This window comes from Phyllostomus discolor, chromosome 3 (assembly GCF_004126475.2).
Source record: "Phyllostomus discolor isolate MPI-MPIP mPhyDis1 chromosome 3, mPhyDis1.pri.v3, whole genome shotgun sequence".
NCBI classification, from domain to species: Eukaryota; Metazoa; Chordata; class Mammalia; order Chiroptera; family Phyllostomidae; genus Phyllostomus; species Phyllostomus discolor.
In genome coordinates, this window is record NC_040905.2 from 21830809 (window position 1) to 21852970 (window position 22162).

The following is a 22162-nucleotide window of genomic DNA, read 5'->3' on the forward strand; positions in this document are numbered from 1 at the left end:
GTGGGATTGCGTGGCATGGTGCTGTGGTGACAAGCAACCATTTGGGTCCCTTGGCTCTGCTGTAGTCCGTGTCGTAATGGTGGGACCCACTTTGGAAAGCCTCAGTTTTGTTGTATGTACTCAGAGAGAGATAATTATCCTACATTGCTAGTACTGTTATAACAAATTAAATAAATGTTTTTTCTGAAATAATATGTAGGTTGTAGAACATTGCAATAGTGAATAATATTGGGTTTTTTTTTTTTTTGCTTCCTTTCTTTCCGTGGACTACAGATGCTTAGAGAGCAAAATCTAGATTCTTTCCATATTTAGTGCCATGTATGTATTACATATTATATATTATATGTACTATATAATATGTATGTATAATTTTCATTCAATATTTATTGAATGAATAAATATATAATAAATGCATAATTTTGATGAATGAGTCATGTTTACCAGCTTCTACAGTGAAAAACTTCAGTATCGCCAACAAAACTATCCAAATGTTTTATTCCATGTCACTTAAATTATAGAATTAATTCTGATTTCTCATAAAAACAAACTTATTTCTGTACATTTTAAAGTGTTTTTGTTCATTTAATTTTTTTCTTCTGATGTATTTGTACTTGATACTTTCTTGGTCATTGTGGTGTTCTGGGAGAGGCTTAGGGACTCTTCTAGCTTCCTTCATACCCACTCTCACGAATATTTCATCTCATTGCTCTGGATAAGTAAAGCTATGCCATGTAGTCTGCTAGACAGTCTGCTAGAACGTGTACTCCAGGTGGATTTATAGGAACTTGGTATTACACATGGACGACCTGCCACACACTACCTATGAGATCTGGGCAAATCAACCTTAATTCATTAAGTTAGAACACTAATATCTCCTACTTTACTATTGAGGGTTGTAAGTAGACTTTCAGAGTATGATGTGAAACCAATGCTCCCCTTCTCACATGGTCATGCAAGCTTAGCACTGGAAACAGAAAATGGTCCATAATTTTAACTGTTTCCTTCACATACGACCTTAGGAGACTGTATTGATGGCCTGAAGAAGAGACAGTGAACACCTCACCCCATATCCTGGTTCAGATTCCAAGACTGATGATGTTGAACATGCATTCACTGGGTAAGAAAAGATTTATTGTTCATGTAATGCATCTTAGTGGAAGAGCAGGGTATGCCCTCGGCAGTCTGAAAACAGCTTGATGGAACAGAGTGGGGGCTGGCTTGGAGTTTTATAGTGTTTATGAGGTGAGGATAGAGTAAGGGTTCCCTCGCACGGGCCAAGGCTTCTGCGGTTTAAATTTTCCACTGGAACCAAAGAAAGCACCCAGGTTTTCTTATCAGTTGTCCAGATTTGGGGCAGAAGGGAAGGTCAGTGATGGTGCTTGAAAACTGTGAATGGTCCAACATCAGTAAAAAAATTAAACAATTCATAAAATTAGTCCCAATATTTGATTGAAGACTTAAATGGGCCATATTTCATTTCATTGAATTTGAACTTGTTTAAGCCGTTAGTGTACTCTATGAGGCCCATAGTCTTAAGCTACAGAGATATAGTAAGGGAGGAAAATTTCCATCAAATGCCTGATTTAAGAAGCCTGGCATTGTGTATTATGAGAGCTTAAATAAGTGACTTAGTAGCCATCCTATAAGCCTAGCAATAAGGTGAATGTATGTGCATAACTGATAAACACAGACATCAGTGTGGTAATGGCCAAAGGGGAGGAGAAGTGGGGGCTGGGTGGAGGCTGGCAAAGGGGAGGAAATGGGGACATCTGTCACAGTGTCAACAATAAAAGTAAGGGGAAAAAAGCCTAGAAGAGCAAATGGGATGCATAATATCTTGATGAGGACTTGTATAGTGGTGATAGTATGTTTAGAGACTTGTTTGACCTGGACTTCTATTTTCATTAGCAGCAAAGCAAGAGAGTCTCAGAATCTTTAGCTAAATGGGTGGGAACCTTGGATAAGGAAGTAATGTTAATGCCATTGTACAGACCAGATAGCCAGACCACTGGGAATGTGTTAAGAGTATGTAGAAATTTGAAAACTGATCTGATTTTTTTTTTTTTTTTTTTGGCCAGGGCATCTAGTAGTAAGATGACTGCTTGAATTTAGTGGGATTGCACTGACCATTGTTCTTTATCATTGATCAGGGACTCATCTGGGTAAGGGATGAAATCAATAGTTCCTCAGCAGGCTTTCTATAATTGCAGTGCTGCTATTTATTAAGTATTAAAATTCATGTTGCTATTCACTCAGTTGATCCCCAAGGACTACCAGGGGCTTGACAGAGTATGGACCTCTACCAGCACCATGAAATCTCACAAAAACTGAGACCAGGAGAGATCATGCCTCTTGGAAATAAAATATGCAGAGTGCCCAGCAGTGGCTCTCCCCTGTGGTTACAATGTACATTTAACAGGGATGCACTGATGTCAGTGGCAGTGTGCAGGGTACTGATTTCATGGCCCAAAGCATAAAGGAAAGTTGAATGTGAAGGTTCTAGCTGCCGAGGCCCCAGAGAGCCTGTTTTCCATGAGATTGCATATGAGTGCATCTGTCACTCTCACAACATGAAGCACAGGACAGGGGAGGGCAGTGTTTGGACTAAAAGTCTTTAGCAACTTGTTGCCATTATGGATGGTCAAGAAACGTCTAAAAACATAAGAGGAAGCTGCTAAAACTTGTATAGTAAAAAGTCTCTAGGAAGATAAATGGGAGTAACTATACAAGGTCTGTCCAGAAAAACTCCAGCCATTGTTAAAATAACCAGAACAGTTTCCATGACATTGATGTAACCTGGCAGCCAAGGAGAGAGGACTGGAATGTGTGTGTATGAACAATGATGGCATCAATGTACTAGTCAGTGGGGGCTGTAAACACCATTGAGTGAGCATGTGCACTGTGTGACCATCACTTTCAAAGTGACTGAGCAAGTAGAAATACAAATCTGCATCAACTTTTGCCTTAAGCTTGAACATCCCTCCACAGAAACTATTTGGATGATTTGGAAGGATTTTGGAGATGAGGAGATGAGTGCAGTGCAAATAAAAGTGGGGCAAAAATGCTTTAAAGATGGTCAAGAATCTGCTGAAAGTGACCCATATTCTGGAAGGCCTGCAACAGGCAGACACTTCAGCATGTTGGACAGACTGCAATCAACATCAACAAAGATCAGCAACTGACAGTGTGAGAACTGGAAGCTGATCTGGGGATTCCAAAAACTACTATGCCCAAAGTTCAGTGCAAGATCTTACATGAAACATGTCATGTTAAAACTTTTTTAGTGACTTCTGCTTCCATAGCAGAAGGAACATCATGCTGCAGTTGCTAATGACTTGATTCAAACTGCTACCAGTGAACCAAATGTCTTCAAGCACACAGTAACCAGAGAGGAGTTGTGGGTCTATGGCTATGATCTGGAAATGAAGGCCCAGTTGTTCCCAAATGAAGTCACCTGATTCTCCACTCCAGAAAAATTGCAGTAAAGTCGCAGCAAGATCAAGACTATGTTAATTGTGTTTTTTGATTGGAAAGATGTTGTCCATCAAGAGTATGCCCCTTCAGACCAAACGATTAATAAGGAATACCACCTCAATGTTCTTTCTCAGTTCAGAGACACAATACATCAAAAATGGTGACAACTTTCAGCATCTGCTGATTGGCAACTTCACCAAAACATTGCTCCCGCTTATGCATGAAGTCTTGTGCAGAGTTTTGTGGTGAATCATCAAATCTCCCAGATGACTCAGCCCCTCTAGCCCAGATTTGGCACCCTGTGACTTTGTTTGGCTTTTCCCAAAACTAAAATCACCTTTGAAAGGGAAGAGATTTCAGACTGTTGATGAGGTTCAAGAGAATATGAAGGGGCAGCTGATAGCAATTGGGAAAATGGTGGGAGGCCCCAAGGTGCCTCCTCTGAAGGAGACTGAGGCATCATTCTCCTATGCCCACTGTCTTGTATCTTGTTTGTTCTTTCATAAATGTCTCTATTTTTCATAGTGCATGACTGGATACTTCTGGATAGCTCCACAAGGGCTGGACATCTGGACAGATTTTGGAGCCTTTTGTAGTGGAGTTACTTGCAAGTAGCAGTATGAATGTATATAAGTTAAATGTATGGAAGAAGTATGTTACTTCTAAAAACAAAAAGGCCTAAATGTCGGAATAGTTTTAATGTCAGAAATGCTGAGTGGCTCAACAATGTATCTTGACAGTGTCAGGAATTAAACTGTCTAAGAACTATCTAAGAGGCTTTTTTTTTCAGTTTATAAAGTATATCTTGAATAAGGCATAGATAATACTAACATTATGCACATTTTCTATGTAAAAATCTGAGTTATATTTTCCTTTTTTTATATTTTTCAGCTCCAATATGTATTTGATCTGTCATAGGCAAAAGGCTCTCCCTAAGTCTATAATTGCAGCCTCTAAATTATATCCTGTGGAAAATGTTAGCTAGATGGGTAAAAAGTGATAAGTTCATACACAGGAGGAACGCAGTGTTGCTTGCACTAATATGAGTATACTCAATTAATAAGGATTTATATTCACTTTGTCTGAAGACTACTTGCTTTGTTAGAGTTTTATCTAATTTTGGTTAACTCATATTCCTAAATCCTTATGGGTCATCTGCCTTCTTGAAATATATATTTTAAAAATTATTATCATAGGCTTCTGTTTCAAACAGTTCTGTTTCAGCTGTAAATCTTATCACACCCCCTCCCATTCTACAAATCCTATTAGCTCTGCCTTTGAAATAGGATCATGTGTTTGTACATAAATAACCACAAAGACTACACATGAATAAATTATTATATAAATTCATTGAAAAACTTAAGATACAACTGGCTTTGCTTAATTGTCATGCAAGGAGATACACACCAACAAAGAAATTCACTGAATTAATTACGGAGGGGGAAACACCGAGGAATTTAAAAGCAGGAAGACGAGGGTTCATTCTGTATTCATTAGGGCTGAAAGGTTTGTAGTCTGGTTGAGGGGGAAAAGGTGCCAGAGTCCATACGTGGTTGGCTCACACAAGTGTCATTGTTCATCGGCCAGCAGACTATTCCTTGACGTCCACTGAGGATCTGGTATTTGGGTTCACTCAGGGCTCTTAGTCATTCTCAGCCTCATCTCCAACACTGCTCAAACTGTATCACTGCTTAATTGCTTGAGAGGATTAAAACAGCATTCAGCCCTGACTGGTGTGGCTCAGTTGGTTGGGTGCCATCCTGAAAAGCAAAGTTCTTAGGTTTAATTCCTGGATTCCTGGTCAGCGTACATGTCTGAGTTGTGTGTTTGGTCCCTGGTCAGGATGCCGCGAGAGGCAACTGATTGATGTTCCCCTATCTCTTTCTCCTTCCCTTTCCCTTTCTCTAAAAATAATAAATAAAATCTTAAAAAATAAACATTCGATTTCATCTCCTAGACATGTGCTGCTGTAGGGGAACATTAGTCAATATCAATCTGAACATTTCTCACTAACCACTCTGCTGCTGTCCTGTACCAGACATCATCATTTCTCTCCTGGTTAATTACAGAAGCTCCTAACTGCTTTCCCGGATGTCATCCTTAAAAACAAAAGTGATCATTTGGAAATTTAAGTCATTTCTCTATTCAAAACCCAGTATGATTATTCATGTTACTCAGAGTTAAGTTAAATTTCTTAGAATGGCTTGTAATACTCCAAATGTTCTGAATTACCACTCCTTATAGCTGAACTATATCCTACTATCTCCAGTACTTACTTGTCCCCAGTCACCATGCACATCTTGTTTTTCTCTGTAATATTGCAACTCTAAGGTCTTTGAACTAGATATTCCCATAGCCTGAAACATATCCCTCAGATATTCACTTGGTTTATGTCTTCACCTCAGTCAAGTATTCACTTAGGTATCATATTCTCTGAGAAGGTTACTTGACCATTCTACATAAATTTGCAAATTACCTATTGTGTACCCATTTTGCTTCTTAAAAAATACATGGGATTTATCATTTTCTAACATTAATAATTTTCTTATTAATATATCTGCTTTTTATGTATTATACATTCTTTTCCCTCCACAAAGGAAATTAAACTACACAAAAATGTACTCATATATTTTTCTATGTTCACAAATATAACTCAAGTATATAGTAAGTGATCAACAGGTGTTTCAACAAGCCTGATAATTTAATAACATGACATATTTTAGGTTATAAAATAAATCTTAAAAAACTAAATAGTTTAAATTCTATTCTATTAAAATAAAGCAATAAAAGTGGAAATTAATAACGCCAATACCAAAATAAATCCCCATATGAAGATTTATTAAATAAAATAAATCTTAATGAATAAAAATAACTTTGTAATATAAACTTAATATTTATATTCATCTATTTTCCCTTAGAGATATTTTCCTTCTGTTTTATATATTTAAAATTTGTAATTAAATTTTAAATTTGTGGTTAATTTTTTGTGCATAAACTTTAGCTGTATCCAATTTCTTTGTTGACTTTTTTCCAGATGTTCTATTTTTTATTTGCTTTAAACTTAGTCCAAATATTGCTGAATCAACTTTTAAAACTGCTGTGTTTTTTGGTCTGAGTATTCATTTTTAAATACATCAGCTATTACCTATTACAAGTAGTATACTGTGGTTAAAATATAATGACTACTGTTTCTGTTTTTGATAAATATTAAATTTTGTGGCTTGATAACTATTTTTTAAAAATAAATATCTAATGGTAACTTGAAAGAAAATTGTGACTTTGTATAGTAGAATTGGGAAATGGGTTTGTAAGAAAGCTGATATATGCCTAATTGTATTTAATACATTTCCTTTGGTGTGCTTGGGGGGAAATATGCTATTTTGGTAATCAAATATTTTTTATTAAAACTTTATTTTTTTTAAATATTGTATTTATTTACTTTTAGAGGGAGTAAAAGGGATGGAAAAAAGGAAGGGAAAGAAACATGAATCAGTTTCCTCTCAGATGCGCCCCAGCCAGGGAACACACCTGCAACCCAGGCATGTGCCCTGACCAAGAAACAAGCCTGAGAGTTTTTGCCCTGCATGACAATGACTAACCAACTGAGCTACAGTGGCCCAGGCATTTTGTATTAAAATTTTTTAAATTCGAAGTCTAAGTAAATTAGATTAAAAGTTGCAAAATTGTCCATATTAATTACAAAAACTAATTAATTAATAGAAATGAACATTTATGCCTATTAAGCATTTTAAAAATCAAAGTCTCTGCTTTATGAAAGTATGAATGAAAAGTGTTAAACTTAACCTTTGAAATGTAGTACATTTATGCTCACCAAAGAAGAGATAATGTAATATTCTCAAACTTTATTTGTGCAAATATTTAATAAGCTGAATTTAAAGGTTTTTTATTGTTTTATAGTAATATAAGGAAATATTCTCTTGAATTCATATCCTTGCTCTGTCCCCAAGCTGTAGTGATTTTTTTTTAAATCACAGCATTAACATAATATACAGTAGTCCCTCTTATCCATGGTTTTGTTTTTCAGCGTTTGTTACCTAAAGTCAACTGCAGTCTGAAAGTATTGAATAGAAAATTCCTGAAATAAACAATTTGTGAGTTTTCACTTGAGCATCATTCTAAGTAATGTGGCAAAATTTCTTGTTGCCCCACTTCTCATGCTCGAGATGTGAATCACCCCTTTGCCCAGCAAATCCATACTGCGTGAACAGGGAGTCAAATTCACATAATTTCTGTTACAGTATGTTGTTATGACTGTTTTGTTTTATTATTAGTCATTGTTGTTAACCTCTTGTTCTGCATAAATTATAAATTGAACTTATATCTATGCCTGTATGGGGGAAAAAACCTAGGGATTGGTACTATCCATGGTTTCAGCCAACCACATGGGGATCTTAAAACTCATTCCCCATGAATGAGGAGGGACTATGGTATATTGTTAAGAAGGGAGAATGTGAGCAACAGCATCCTGAGGAATAAAATTCAAGGCTTAATTTTCAATACTAATTGGCATTGTAAATATAAAATTGTGCTTTAAATGGTGCTTGCATGTGTGTGTGGTCTTATGTTACATTGTACACATAATCTGCAACATGAACAATTAATCACAGTTATTTACTTCATCTCTTCTTAAAATCATCACCATATATTACATAGTGATTTGAAATGGCATCACTGAAAAATATTTTGTTAGGATAATTAATTGTTCTCCCAAATTAACCCACAGCATGTTTAGGTCTATATTACTTGTGTCTTTCTAGGACTGGTGTCTTTCTATACCCTTTCTCCCAAGTATACAATGACATATATTTCTGCTTTATTAATTCTGTTACCTTCATTGAAGGGTCATAGAAGATAGTCATTACCCAACCAGATGAACAAAATTTTTGCTAGAAAAATATGAATTTACTTAACCGAATGAGACATATGTAAAATCTAGTCCTGAGCCCTAAGGGGTTAGCAGTGGAGAGAGTGATTAAATTATGTACAAATTAAAATAAATTATATAATAATAATATAAGTATTATTATTAAAGAGAGCATTTACTCATCATTTTGCTAAATACTTTATGTCTGATATTTCATAATTGATACATGGAATTTTAATTGTATCCTGTCTAGATCTTAACCTATGTGACTGTAAACTAAGATTTTACTTCACATTTCTACAGGAGACCAAACTGTCAATAGCTCACTTTTCAAGAAAATACTCCTCTGCATTTCAGTTTCCATTTATAATTTGAATTATCATTAAATGTAACTAGATTGAGTCAGTGATAGGATCAATAATAAGGGAAATAATACATCTTACATGAGCTTTTACTTCAGAATTCAAATCATGAAACAAAAGTCACTTATAATACAAATTGTTTTTCAACATGAATATACCACATTAAAGTAAGTCAAAAGTTCAATCCATCCAGCTTTTCTCCAGTGTTCAAAATAGTTAACTGTACATACATGCATGTGTCTATACATGTGTTTATATTTGCTTGAGAAGTAGATGAAGTTTATTATTTTGTGTTGGGTGGCCATATTGAATGGGAGAAAACAGTGACTAATCAACTATTGTATTCAGAATGTCTTTTCTGTTTACTACACATCCCCAGGGCTAAGACCTGTTGAGTTATTACTGACTCCTGAGTCTGAACTCCTGTTTATTCTCATGCAACTCTCATTACAATCCCATTAAAAGGTGTATTAAGTGGGATTATTTGCTTACTGTTTCATTTCATAATATGTTCGGCCACTTTTCTCCTCCATATTCCCCTCATAAGTGCAGAATAACATTTCCATCTATTAAAATATATATGAGGAAATACCACCAAGATTTACAAAACAATGTAGTCTGTTAACATGTGGGCTTCAAGTGTGTCTGATACCACTGTTACTGTAATATTCCTAAGAGTATAGACTTAATTTATTTAGTAGAAATAAATCTGTGATTTGGGTAAGTGGGAGAAGGAAGGAGAGGATTAATTCATCAATGACAGGATCTGAAGGGAAATCACACCAAGGGACAAGGTAATTAGTGCTATTATTTTGTCGGAGAGTCCCAGTACTCGAACTTCACCGAGGGGAAAGAATTCTGAACTTAGTGAGTTCTCGCAGGAGAATTCTTAAAGGGACAGATAGATTGAAATATTTAATTATTAACAATATTGTTAAGAAAAAAGGAAGGTGGAGAAAATTAGAAGAAAATCTTAGTTTGTTAGTTTCAAGACTTCCAAGAACTTCCCAGATAATCATCTATTGTACTTACCATGGGAAAATAGGCAGGTGCATGTTCCTTGAGACACTATAAAAGGGTTGTATCTTTTCAACCCTTCTCAGTCCATATTCAATCCAGTCACTAAGTTTAGCCAAGATTCAGAAGATTTGAAAGAATGCAAACTGCTCTCCATCAGTGCAGCAGAGTTATTAGCAAAAACTCTGTGGAGAACGTCCCTCTGCAGCGGCACACTCGGGTGCTTCAGCTCATAGAGGCGGGTGAACTGTGTGTTCTAGACATTCTAACCAATGGCCCACACATGGGGGATAAGACCTCCTTGAGCACTTCAGACCAGAGCAACCACTCAAGGATAAATGAGTGAGCCTGGAGACTGCAGTTAAAATATTTTCCTCTTTTACTGCTCACCTTTGGAGAGGGGCTCTTCAGAAAAGTAATTTGTTCTGCAGTGTCTACACTCACCCTTCTTCAATCAAAGTCAGGTACTTACAAGGGATACTGTTGTCTAGATGTCATCTTTCCAATATTCTTTATTTATAAAAGATAGAGACCCACAATACTAAAAGAAAGAAAATACAGCAACCTTTCCAACGTGCTCTGCAGAGTAAGCAGCCACAGGCTGTTTATAGCCACTCTCCCTGACTCGTCCCTGCACTTCCTTATCGTCACACATCCCGTCGTGAAAGAATAGCTTCTGTGCAAAATATGAATCACATTTCACAAGAAGATTTATACATTTTCCTACAAAATTGTTGAGCATGTTATTTATACTAGTTGGCACTTTGCCTTATCTCCCCCCAAATGTATCATATTGATAGATTTTTTTAGGTTAATAAACATAAGCTGCCTTGTTTTATTCCAATAACTGCCTAACATTCAATTGTGTGGATAGGATATGATTTATGTAATCATTTCTCTACTGAATAACACATGAGCTTTTGCATGGCTCTTCTACTGTAAAAAAATGCTGCATTGACTATGTTGACACTATATAACCCATGCTCCAGTCTACATAAAATAAATATTTTTAAGGAAACTGCTGAACACTAATAACACAGATTTAACATTTAAGGAATACTAGTCAATTGTTTTTCAAAATTTTTATTAATTTATACTATCCTCAGCAGTTAGGGATACTTCTAATTCTTCACTGTCTTCCCAACAGCACATTCTAAGTACTTTTTAAGGATTTTCCAGTCTTTTTACTTCAAGAGATTTCTCTATATATCAAATTACATTTTTGAGTTTTAGATAGTTGAGAATAATTTAATACATTTATTGACCACATATCTTCTTTGACAAATGGCTTCCTGCTTTATTTGTGCTTGTTTCTGATAGTTCAGGCATAGTATTCAAGAGACTCAGTCGACATTGCTTTGTCTTTGAAAGAAAGAGCAAAAATTTAGAAACACAGTGTAATTTTTGGACACTCAGTGGGGATTCTAACAGTAAGTCCAGGTCAACAATCTGCATTAATGTTGTAGTCTCTCGTGTTCTCATGGTTCTATTAATCTTCAGCCTAATATTGTGCATTGTGCAAAGAATAATAAGGATCATTCTGAAGAATTAAGCAGGGGTCAGACCAAGTAGTACTCTGTTAGACACATTAAATCATATTAAGCACTTTGATTATAGTATATGAACAATCAGTGTATATCCAGAAAGACATATATTGAGTGACCAATCAATTTTAAAAGTTCATCCATGTTAAAAATAAAGAATGCATTGTATATGATTAGGATGGGAATGAGAACTTTTTACCTGTGCAGATTAATTGAGTGAGTGACTTGGAATATGTTAGGGGCAATGGATATCAAGAGAACTGCACTGGGTTCAGACAGATTCTGAGAAAATTGATCAGCAGCTTTTTATTGGATGTGGTGTGTGAGTCAAAGAAAGAAGTAAGGATGTTATCTTACTTTATGAATGCAAACTGATATTATTTACTGAATAAGGAAAAGTTCAGAAGAGTATATACAACAAGTTAAATAAGTAGACATTTGGATATATTGATGTGAGGTATGTCTAAATCCTATTTTATTACTATGTAGAAAAATGTTTCAATAAATCATACATATTATTTCTTATCTTCATGGAATTAATGATAGTAAGTTAATTTTAAATCACAAGACATAAGACAACGTTACTCAATTTATCAGGTATATTTATAGATTATATTGTGTGGCTATAGCTGAGTTTAAAATAAAAACTACTTTGCATGAAACAGATGATACTGTCTAGTTTATAAAATCTCTATACAATGTACTTTCTTATAGAAGGCACAAAAGTGAAAACCCACAGATTTCCAAATAAATGATTATCTTTACTGAATCAATATTTTATATGATTTTCTAGTCTTTTCCCTTGCATGTTTTTTTAATTCAAATTACTATATTTACTTTAAGCAAAGGTGTTATGAATATAATCAAAGTGATTATCTTCTGTAGTTTCATTAAATATAAAAGGTTCAGTTACTATTTAGCCACCAATTGACTGTCATGGCCAAAAAGGAAACACATACTATGCCTGCATCCCTAGGAAAATAAGGGCAACACTTGCTGAAATACTTCAAAGGTGAAGTGGGAAGGGTGAGAGGAAGAACAGGAAAAAGGAGGGAGGAAGAGAAGGAGATAAAGGGAGAGAGCCAACACAATTGTTCTTTGATATTTCATTTCATTCACTTTAACAGACTGTGCTCCATTCTGACTCTGCTTGAACATCAGCTTTATATCCCAAGGTGCAGTTAAATATTTCACAAAGAGAAATACAAAAAAGATCAAAAAGGTTCTTCTGAAATTAAAATGGAGTAGATGAATGAAAGGGACTTTTTTGTGCAAATCCCTCACTTTATAGTTCATCATTTCATTTTACTGTAAAATCATAGTGGCCTGTGAGAATTTGCTGTCATTTGTGCCCAGCCTCTCATTTACCCTTGATTTTTAAATACCACTAATCCTGTTTCCTACTGTATTGCACCCGGCACGTTTTCATTTTTCTTTCTCAGTCAATATTCTCTGTGTAAAATTATATATTGGTTTCCTTGCTGATATTGCCAGTTTCCTTTTCTTTCATGTATGTTGATAAATTTTGATTCATATCTAACCACTGAATACCTTTAGTATTTAAACCACTTATTAGGACATTAAAGGATCAGCTTACTTATAAGTATGTATGTTCTGTTTGTACCAAATACATCTGGAACAATCTTTGAATGATAAAATGAGTTTCCCAGATTTATTCTTAATGGATTGTTTTTGAACTGCATTGACCTTTTAGTTCATACATTTTTGATATATCACAGTCTTACCTCACTATTCTGTGTAATGGGACAATCAGGGTTTCCCAAATATGGCTATGGGAATTTATCGGGGTTGCCTGGACAATGAGCTACAGGGGAGTATTTCAGTTCTCCCAGCAAAAGCAGCTACCCCCAAACTAGACTCCTACACGACTAATAATTCTACCCATCATGTACACCTAAATCCAACTTTTAGCAGGCTCCTAGATTCAGAGCAGCAGGGCAGCTATAGCATAAACTAAGATGTGCATTATCTCATTAGTATACTTGCCCACAGTGACAAAGTCGCTATTCGAATGAACTGTTAGAAGAGAAGGAAACCAGAGGCTTGTTCTCTGCTGGACTGCAAACACGTGCCCTACATCCATCCACATACCCTGGCCCTGGCTTATGTCTTGCTGATCATAATGAGAGGTCTGACGCCTGACTCCTGACTTGTATATTCCTTCAATAAAGTTTTTTTTCCTGGATGCACACCATGCAGAAGTGTGGAACTGGTCAAGAAATCCCCTTGCCTGTTGGGTAGCCCTTGCAGAGAGAACAATCTTACATGAGGCTTATCCAGCCTAATTTCAGTCGCCACTTTTATAAGTTAAAAAAATATAAACTTCCAATTAAGTTGTTTCATGTTCATTTCAATGTAATCCTCTAGAAAAGCTCAATCCTAGTTAAATTTATCTTTCAGGGTTTTCCTTCAGTCTCGTGGGACCTGACTAGTGAAAAATATACAACCATAGTCTCTGGTGTTATTTTAATGACAATTCACCTCGAGTCATTACTCATACTATTAGTCTACTACCTTTCCTCCAAGAAGCCACATTTTTCTCTCCTTACTCAATCCCAGCCAATTTTCTTTCCTTTTATTTCATTGAGTAAACTGAAGCATCAGAAAAGAACTTTCAGAACCTCCCATTGCCTCATCCATTCAACAAGCTATGTCTGTGCCTGTGAACTTTGCCTTCACTTCTGTTATGAAAACCATTTAATGACTTCCACCTCAACAAGTTCAATGCCTGTGGGCTTTCAACAGCCAGTAAAAGCCTATGGGATTTGTTCCTGATACCTCTTAGATGTTATCTCCCGCCAGTCTCTACCTAGCTCACTAGTCACAGGATGGATACCTGCCTTTGATGTGCCCTTTGATTGAAATGCTCTTCATCAGATATCCACATGGTGCCCTCCCTCATCTCCTTGAAGCCTTACTTGAATGTCACCCTCTCAATGAAGTGCATGGCCTCTCCGTTAATAATTACACCCTCGAGGGTTTCGCTCTCCACATTTCTTCCTTTCGATTTCTGTACAGCATGTAGCACCATTTTAAAAAATACAGATTTTTCTCCGTCTCTTCTCAACCCCTCTCTCTCTCCCCCAACTCAAAAGGGATCTGGACTTATCTATTTATCTTAGGTTCTTTTTATCTTTTCATACAACACTGCTGGGGTATATAAACAAGGTTCTTAGTGAATATTTTTTTAAAGATTTTACTTATTTGTTTTTAGAAAGAGGAAGGAAGGGAGATAGAGATAAAGAGAAATACCATTGTACAAGAGATACATCAATCAATTGCCTCTTACATGTCCCAAACTAGAGACCTGGTCTGCATCTAGGAATGTGCCCTGACTGGGAATCTAACCAGCGATCCTACCGTCACTGAGCCACACCAGCCAGGGCTCAATGAATACTTTTGATTTTAATATCACTATTGGTTCAACAGAATAATTTAGCATTATTTTTAATGGCTGATACTAAATGCCAGGAGGCAGGAAGACTCTAAACTTTGTTATCCTGTTTTTAAAACAGAATACTTGAAAATATACTATTGGAAAATATGTTCTACAAATAAACAAATATAACAACAAATATAAATTAAATATAATTATTATAAAACAAACATAGACAAATATAATTAAAATTAATTACATTTTTAAATTGCTTTTTTTATATTTTAGTTATTAATTTATGTTTAGACAGAGGGGAAGGGGAGGAGAGAAACATCAATGTATGGTTGCCTCTCACATGTCCCCTACTGGGGACCTGGCCTGCAACCCAGGCGTGTTCTCTGACTGGTAATCGAACCAGCGATCCTTTGGTTTGCAGATGGGCACTGAATCCATAGAACCACATCAGCCACAGCAAAAGTAATAATTTTATAACCAAATAAAATAAAATCCTTGGCCTGACTGGGTATCTTAGTTGGTTAGAGCACCATCCTCATATGTCAAGGTTGAGGGTTCTATCTCTGGTCAGGGAATACACAAGAATCAACCAGTGAATTCATTAATAATTGGAGCAATGAAACGATCTCTCTCTCTCTCTCTCTCTCTCTCTCTCTGCAATAGGAACCAAGATTCTATCAAAATGTTTTGAAGATATAGTACCTGAGTAAAACATAAATATATTTTCTGATCCCCATCTTGTTGAGCTTTTATTCTGGTTAATGCAGAGGTAAAATCTAATTCTTAAGACATACTCAATTATTTGAACGAATCGATCAGTCACTGTTTAATTCAACCAAATTTTGTTGGAGACAACATATTCTACTCTGCTAATGGAAATGGTAATATAATGCAACAATAAAACATAGCTATTTTCCTCTGAAATCATGAAATCATAGCTATTTAAAGACACTTTTTTTTTTCCAAAAACACAAGGAGTTATCACCAGATATAAGAATTCCTGCCCTGGCTGGCATGGTTCAGCAGATTGAGCACGGGCCTGTGAACCAAAGAGTCACAGGTTCGACTCCCAATCAGGACACATGCCTGGGTTGTGGGGCCAGGTCCCCAGTAGGGGGTACACCAGGGGCAACCACACACTGATGTTTCTCCCCCTCTCTTTCCCCTTCCTTTTCCCTCTATCTAAAAATAAAATCTTTTAAAACATTAAAAAAAATGAATAGAACTATCACAGCACTGTGCTAAACATTGAAAAATAAAATTTAGTAAGATGTTTAGAACAATTATGATGTTATTTTGATATAGAGTTGTAAAAAACATCATGGGATTAGATTAAGAGAGATGGATTAAATTTTCCCTCCCTGATTTTTCAGGGAAGTTGACTTCAGTAAATTACTTATCCTGCCTGAATGTCACTGTTGTTATTACTTTTTAATTATGGCAACAATATATATTTACAAGATTGTTGTGAAAATTAAATGACATAATATTTTGAAGGCCTTTGACTAAGAGACTTTCAAAAATATTATTTTTATATGCTATTGAAGAAAAGATGAATCTTCAATGAAGAGTAAGTTGACATTCAATACATTTCTTACTTTATATTTTCTAAGAAACTAGTCGGTATTAAGAGAATTAAAATTAAATATGTATGCTACTTACATATCATTTTCTAAAATACAAGAAAGTCCTATTTCTCAAATGCTATGCCCATGGCCTGACACTGACTTAATAGCATGAAACTAAAATAAAAATAAGCCAAGGAAGAGTTTTTATATTTAGAAAGATCTATTTTATCAACTGAGAAGTGAGAATAAGCCTGCAAAGCATCAGATATTACCACCACAGGAAGCAGAGCCTGGATACTCCAATTAATTTTAATGGGAAAGTTGAGTACTTGAAAGATCGCACAAAACTTAGTGCGCAAATAATGACATTTCACAGCTCTCTCATAAATACCCCTTGAAGAGGACTCCATGTATCATTTGAGAGTATATGTCAGTGCAATTTCATCTAAACCAAATGGCATTTTCAAAAACTTTTATATCTTTATGTAATGGCTTCTCCCAGCACTGTAAGTATTAATAGATTATCAAATTGAAGAATGTTTGTTCTGACCTTCACATAGCTCCATTTCACCGGTGGCTTAATGTCTCTTACAAAGCACCTGAAGTGCGTTAAGTAATTTCTCATTTTTCTGTAATTCCATGATGCCTTTGTCACAAAACAAACAATGAATCAATAAATGGGTAGAAATTCAAATAAAATAAATGCAACACAATAAAATATTTTCTACTTTTTTCTGACACATTAATTCTTAAACTTTCAACAGAAAAATATCTAGGTATTTCAAACTTCCTCTATTTTTCTAGGCGATTTTGTTTAGTTAATTGTCAAGATGTTTGGTGCAGAACAATAAACTATATATGTTATATGTCTATTTTTAATGCATAGAAACAAGACATTTAAAAAATGACCAAGGAACAGAGGTATGGCACATGTAAAAGCTACATAAGCAATCTTTGAAATACACTCCACAAAGTCTAGTTAAAAAGCAAACCAATAGATCATAATCCTGAATAGGGATTTGATGGCACGGAGGGAGTTGTGCCCACAAAATGATGGGAGGGCATGGAAGATGTGTGCCCATAGAACGATGAAACAAAAAAAGGGGTGAACATGTTCAGAAGATAAAGAAGTTCATCCAGGAGACTAATGGGGAAATACCATGAAGTTAAATTTGCACTCAGCCAGGGAGCCAAGAGTTCAGAAAGGGGTAGAACTGTGATAAGGAAGCTTACAAGAAAACAATATATATGTTAAGCCATATAATCGAGAAATCTATTAGAGCACAATGTGGGAATTAAAATAGAATTGAAGGGGCGCCAGTTGGATTCCCAGTCAGGGCACATGCCTAGGTTGCGGGCCAGGTCCCCGGTGGGGATGCACACGTGAGGCAACCACACATTGCTGTTTCTGTCCTTCTCTTTCTCCCTCCCTTCCTCTCTGTCTAAAAATAAATAAACAAAATCTTCTTTTAAAAATAGAAATGAGCACCCAGAGAATTAACAAAATGGAAAATATGAAGTAACTACTAACTTTAACCAAATAAAGAGGTAAAAGAGGAAGGAAAGTACAAACAGAGCTAATAACACTTGGCTCAGCAGTCTACCTGGAGGCAGAATATCACAGTGCATCAGAACACACGCAATGAAACCAGATGGCTAGGGTTGAATTTCATGTTGACCCTGCAAGCTGTGTGGCCTTAGTCCGAGTGTCTATACTTTTGTTTCCTTACATGCACATTAATAGTACCTTTATCATTAAGTGTGTTCATAGATAAAACATGCTTAGCACAGTGCTCAGCAGTGTTGTGTTTTGTTTTTTTGGCAATGATACCTACTTCATTAATGAAATTGATGAAATACTCATATAGAGATAAAACATGTTTGTTTTTTGAAAACCCTTAAAATCTAAATTTTTTATTATTTATGGGGGTGACATTGGTTAATCATATCATACAGGTTTCAAGCATACATCTTTAATTGTACAAACAATCGATAGGTTATTCACAGCTTTGGGCAGGTGGCTCAGTTGGTTGGAGCATTGTCCTGTACAACAAAAGGTCGTGGGTTCGATTCCCAGTTGGGTATGCATGAGAAGCAAGCAATAGATGTTCCTTTTTCACATCAATGTTTCTCTCTCATTTTTCCCCCTTTATCTCTCTCTAAAATCCATAAACATATTTTCAAGTAAGTATTTTAAAAATAGATTATTTCTTAAAACCCTGGAATTGATTATTAAATAAATTATCAATATCAATAAAGTTAAATATATATAAAAACATTGTTATGGGAAAAACAAAATAAAAATTTTTAAGTTTTTATAAATAGCAGCCCTAGAAGGTATGGAAGATTATCTTTTTCTTTGAGACATGTAACTTATTTTTTTTTTAATTTATGTTTATAGGTTACATTCACAAATCATTAAGATACACTTTTGTGAATATATTTTTAACTACTTATAAAATCTTTATGTCGTATTGATTCCTAAGTGCATTATAAAACTAAAAAGAAAGGCACTGGCTGCTGTGGCTCAGTGGATTGAGTGCCAGCCTGTAAACCACAGGGTGGCCGGTTCAATTCCCAGTCTGGACACATGCCTCGGTTGCAGGCCAGGTTCCCAGTAGGGGGTACATGAGAGGCAACCACACATTGATGTTTCTGTCCTTCTCTTTCTCTCTCCCTGCCCCTCTGTCTAAAAATAAAATAAATATTTAGAAAAAAACCAGAGAGGAAAATGAAATGTGAGGAGAAATGCTGTATACTTATTGTTGGACAATTCTCCATGAGATTTCTACCCATTTCATAAGAGCATTTATTTCAGATTATCCTTCCAAGGATATTTGTATATAACAAACAGCCTTGGAGACCAGAGATAGGGTCTCCCTCCAGGCCACAGGAGAGATTTATTTTCTCACTAGGATAACCAAAAACAAACAAAAAAAAAGCATCTCTTCAGGGTAGAAGATCCCTACCCTGGTGGGTTTACTAGGTGTCCTCCTACAAGTTGGGATTCATCAGTTTTGATACACATCTATTGTTTGTGCAAAATCTCCCCAGGCTACTCTGTGGGGAAAAATTCCTAAGGGGACTGGGGAGCAAGTTAACAGGATGCAAACATGAATGCCATGCTGCCAGCTGTGCAGTGAGTAACAAACTCGGTTGTTTCTGATCCAGACGGTTCATGTCTTCTGCCAGGACCTATTTTCTCTCCCAGCTGCACTTGGTACTCTGTCAGCCAATGACAGACGCTGTCATGACCTCACATATTACAGAGGAGTTAAGTAGCTGAAGAGACTGTTGGCCATTTTGGATATTAAACTGACCAAAATACCAGTTCATTATATCACTCTTCAATAGAAATTAGACAAATAGTAAATATATTTACTATATTTTAAATTTGACATTGTGTTTTTAAATTCTAGAATTTTATTTTGTTATTTTATCTGAGGGTATTCTTAATCTTATGTTATTTTATTTTTTTGAGCACAAATATAGTTTTTTAAAAGTCTCTGGTAACTTCATTAACACAATTCAATTTGAGATCAGTTTTAACCTTTACTCTTTCTTTTGTTTTCCTCTTCTGTTATATTGTATTTCTTATTCCTAGTTATTTTGACTGATAATGATTCCACTTTTTAAAATGAAGAAAAATTTAGCCTGGGATCATGTTATCTTTCTCTAGAAAACAGTTAGGATTGCTTCTGGTAGAATATAAGAGACTTTGGCAATCCCTGATAATTTCAATGTAATTGTAGCAATGAGATATTTTAATTCTTGGCTGTAGTTCCTGAGAAAGCTTTGCTATTTGTAATCATCTTTATCTTACAGGGCATCATTCTTTACACAGGTGGGTGCTCCCTGCACTCTCCTTCTCCTGTGGAGGGGATGTCTTTGCACTGAGCTACTCGGGCCTGGTCAGAGTTGCAGGAACAATGCGAACCTACCTTTCCTACCTTCCTCAATGAATCCTCTCTTATTACTGTGCTTCACTCAGGTACTGTCATCCCTCACCTGGAACCCTTAGATCTTGTGAAGGTATTTTCATATTGGATAATTGCTCAGATGGATGTTTCTGAGAAGAAATGGGTGCCAGAAAGTCTTATACCATTATTTTGTTCTATTTTTTGTTTTAAAATTTCAAAAGTAAAGAAGCATTGCCCTGTGTAAATAGATGTTGCCCTAAGAGTGCTTCCTAAAAAAATGTGCCATATATTTCACTTCTGAAAAAGAGTTTCTTATGAAAAGACAGCATCCCTCTGGTGCATAGCAGGCTCTCAGCTTATGTTGGACACGTGAAAAAGAACTTATTAGGCTGTAATTATGGTCTAGCTGTGTCTATGAGTAGGAGAGTGCCTATATAAAGTTATAAAACTGGCAACTCTAAAGTATACACAAAAATAGGTTTTGAAAATAAAATTTAAAAGCCAGGTTATTTAATAATGGAAATGCACTAAAGCATATCAATAAGCTGAAGAAAAATACAGAATGGCCACTTTAATTTAGTGAAAGTCCTCATGAGTTTTCACTGCTAAACTTTGTAGATTTATTGAAGATGAATACTTATTGCTTTGAAAGAAACTCCATTTAGGAAAACTGCATCTATTTTCACTTCTTAAATACCTGGCATTCTGCAAATCAAAAAGAAAGTTTTCGTATGTTTCAAGGTTGGGGTTTGTTTTAGAGATATCATCAGTGTGTCCATTTCTTGCACATTTTTCTTGCCTTTCTCCCGTTTCACTTTATCTGCAGCATCCATTTTTACAAGTAATCTCACCATCATTTCTAACTGCTTTGACCTCACTGATCTCCAAACACTAGTTTCTTTGCTCAGCAATACTGTCTGGTTTGGACAGAGAGCCTTTTTTTGTGCTCACTGCATTCTGAAAACCACCTGGGCTGTGAACTGCGCTGTGCTGGAGTCCATCCACGTGTTTCTTTCCCCCCAGGAATCATTATCCTCTGCTCCTTGTTATTAAAATTCTGAAAACACTTGAAATATGTGTGTAGTTTTCCGCTGATAGTTGGTTACGGTTGAACTTGTAAATCTAGTTTCTGTTATTCCATCATAGCCAGAAAGTTTCCCCGATGAGAATTTCTACTTAGATTTGGACATATATATATATATATATATATATATATATATATAGACTTTATTGTTTTGTTCTAGAAAAGTGATAACAATTTTAAAACAAAATCTATGGTCCACTATGACAGCAACTTTCACTTATTTCCTTTAACTAGCTGAATGGCCACATCGAACACACAAGAATCAATGCTGTTCCTCACGCATGCCATAATAACCTGTGCTTCAGGGCCGTTTGCTGTAAAGAAATCCCGGTGTGCTTTAACCTGTCAAATAAGTAATTAGCAACATTATTTTCAATAGGTCTTATGTGAGATAGGCACCGGAATTCATTTTTGTAAATCAACAGAAATTGGGGATACTGTGGACATTGAGAAATATATATATTCTACTTTCCCATGCCTATTAGTGTTAATTTATTTTAAAGGTCATGGGAGAAAAACTTCAAAAGTTGGAAAGGTGATCAGTTTTTGTAAGTTTTTGAGGGAGATGAAAAATAATTGGTCTGCTTTAGCAGTATTGAGAATGATGTGGTCAAATGAACAGTGGTCATTCATTTTTTAAAAAGCTTACTTTAAAAATACAGTTGTCTAAAGGAAATTTATATAGTACACAAGGTGAAGCTAAAGAACTTGCAAATTAGTGATGAACAGGCAAGGGTTAGGGACAATTAAAAAGTATTTAAAAGCATGTAATAAATATTTTATATTGATAAACATGTCAACAAATTAAAATTTTTCTAGAAGACAAAGACAGGTAACAATTAGGGAACTTTTGTAGTAATGAGATCTGCCTGAAGATGGCATGGCATCGTAAAGAA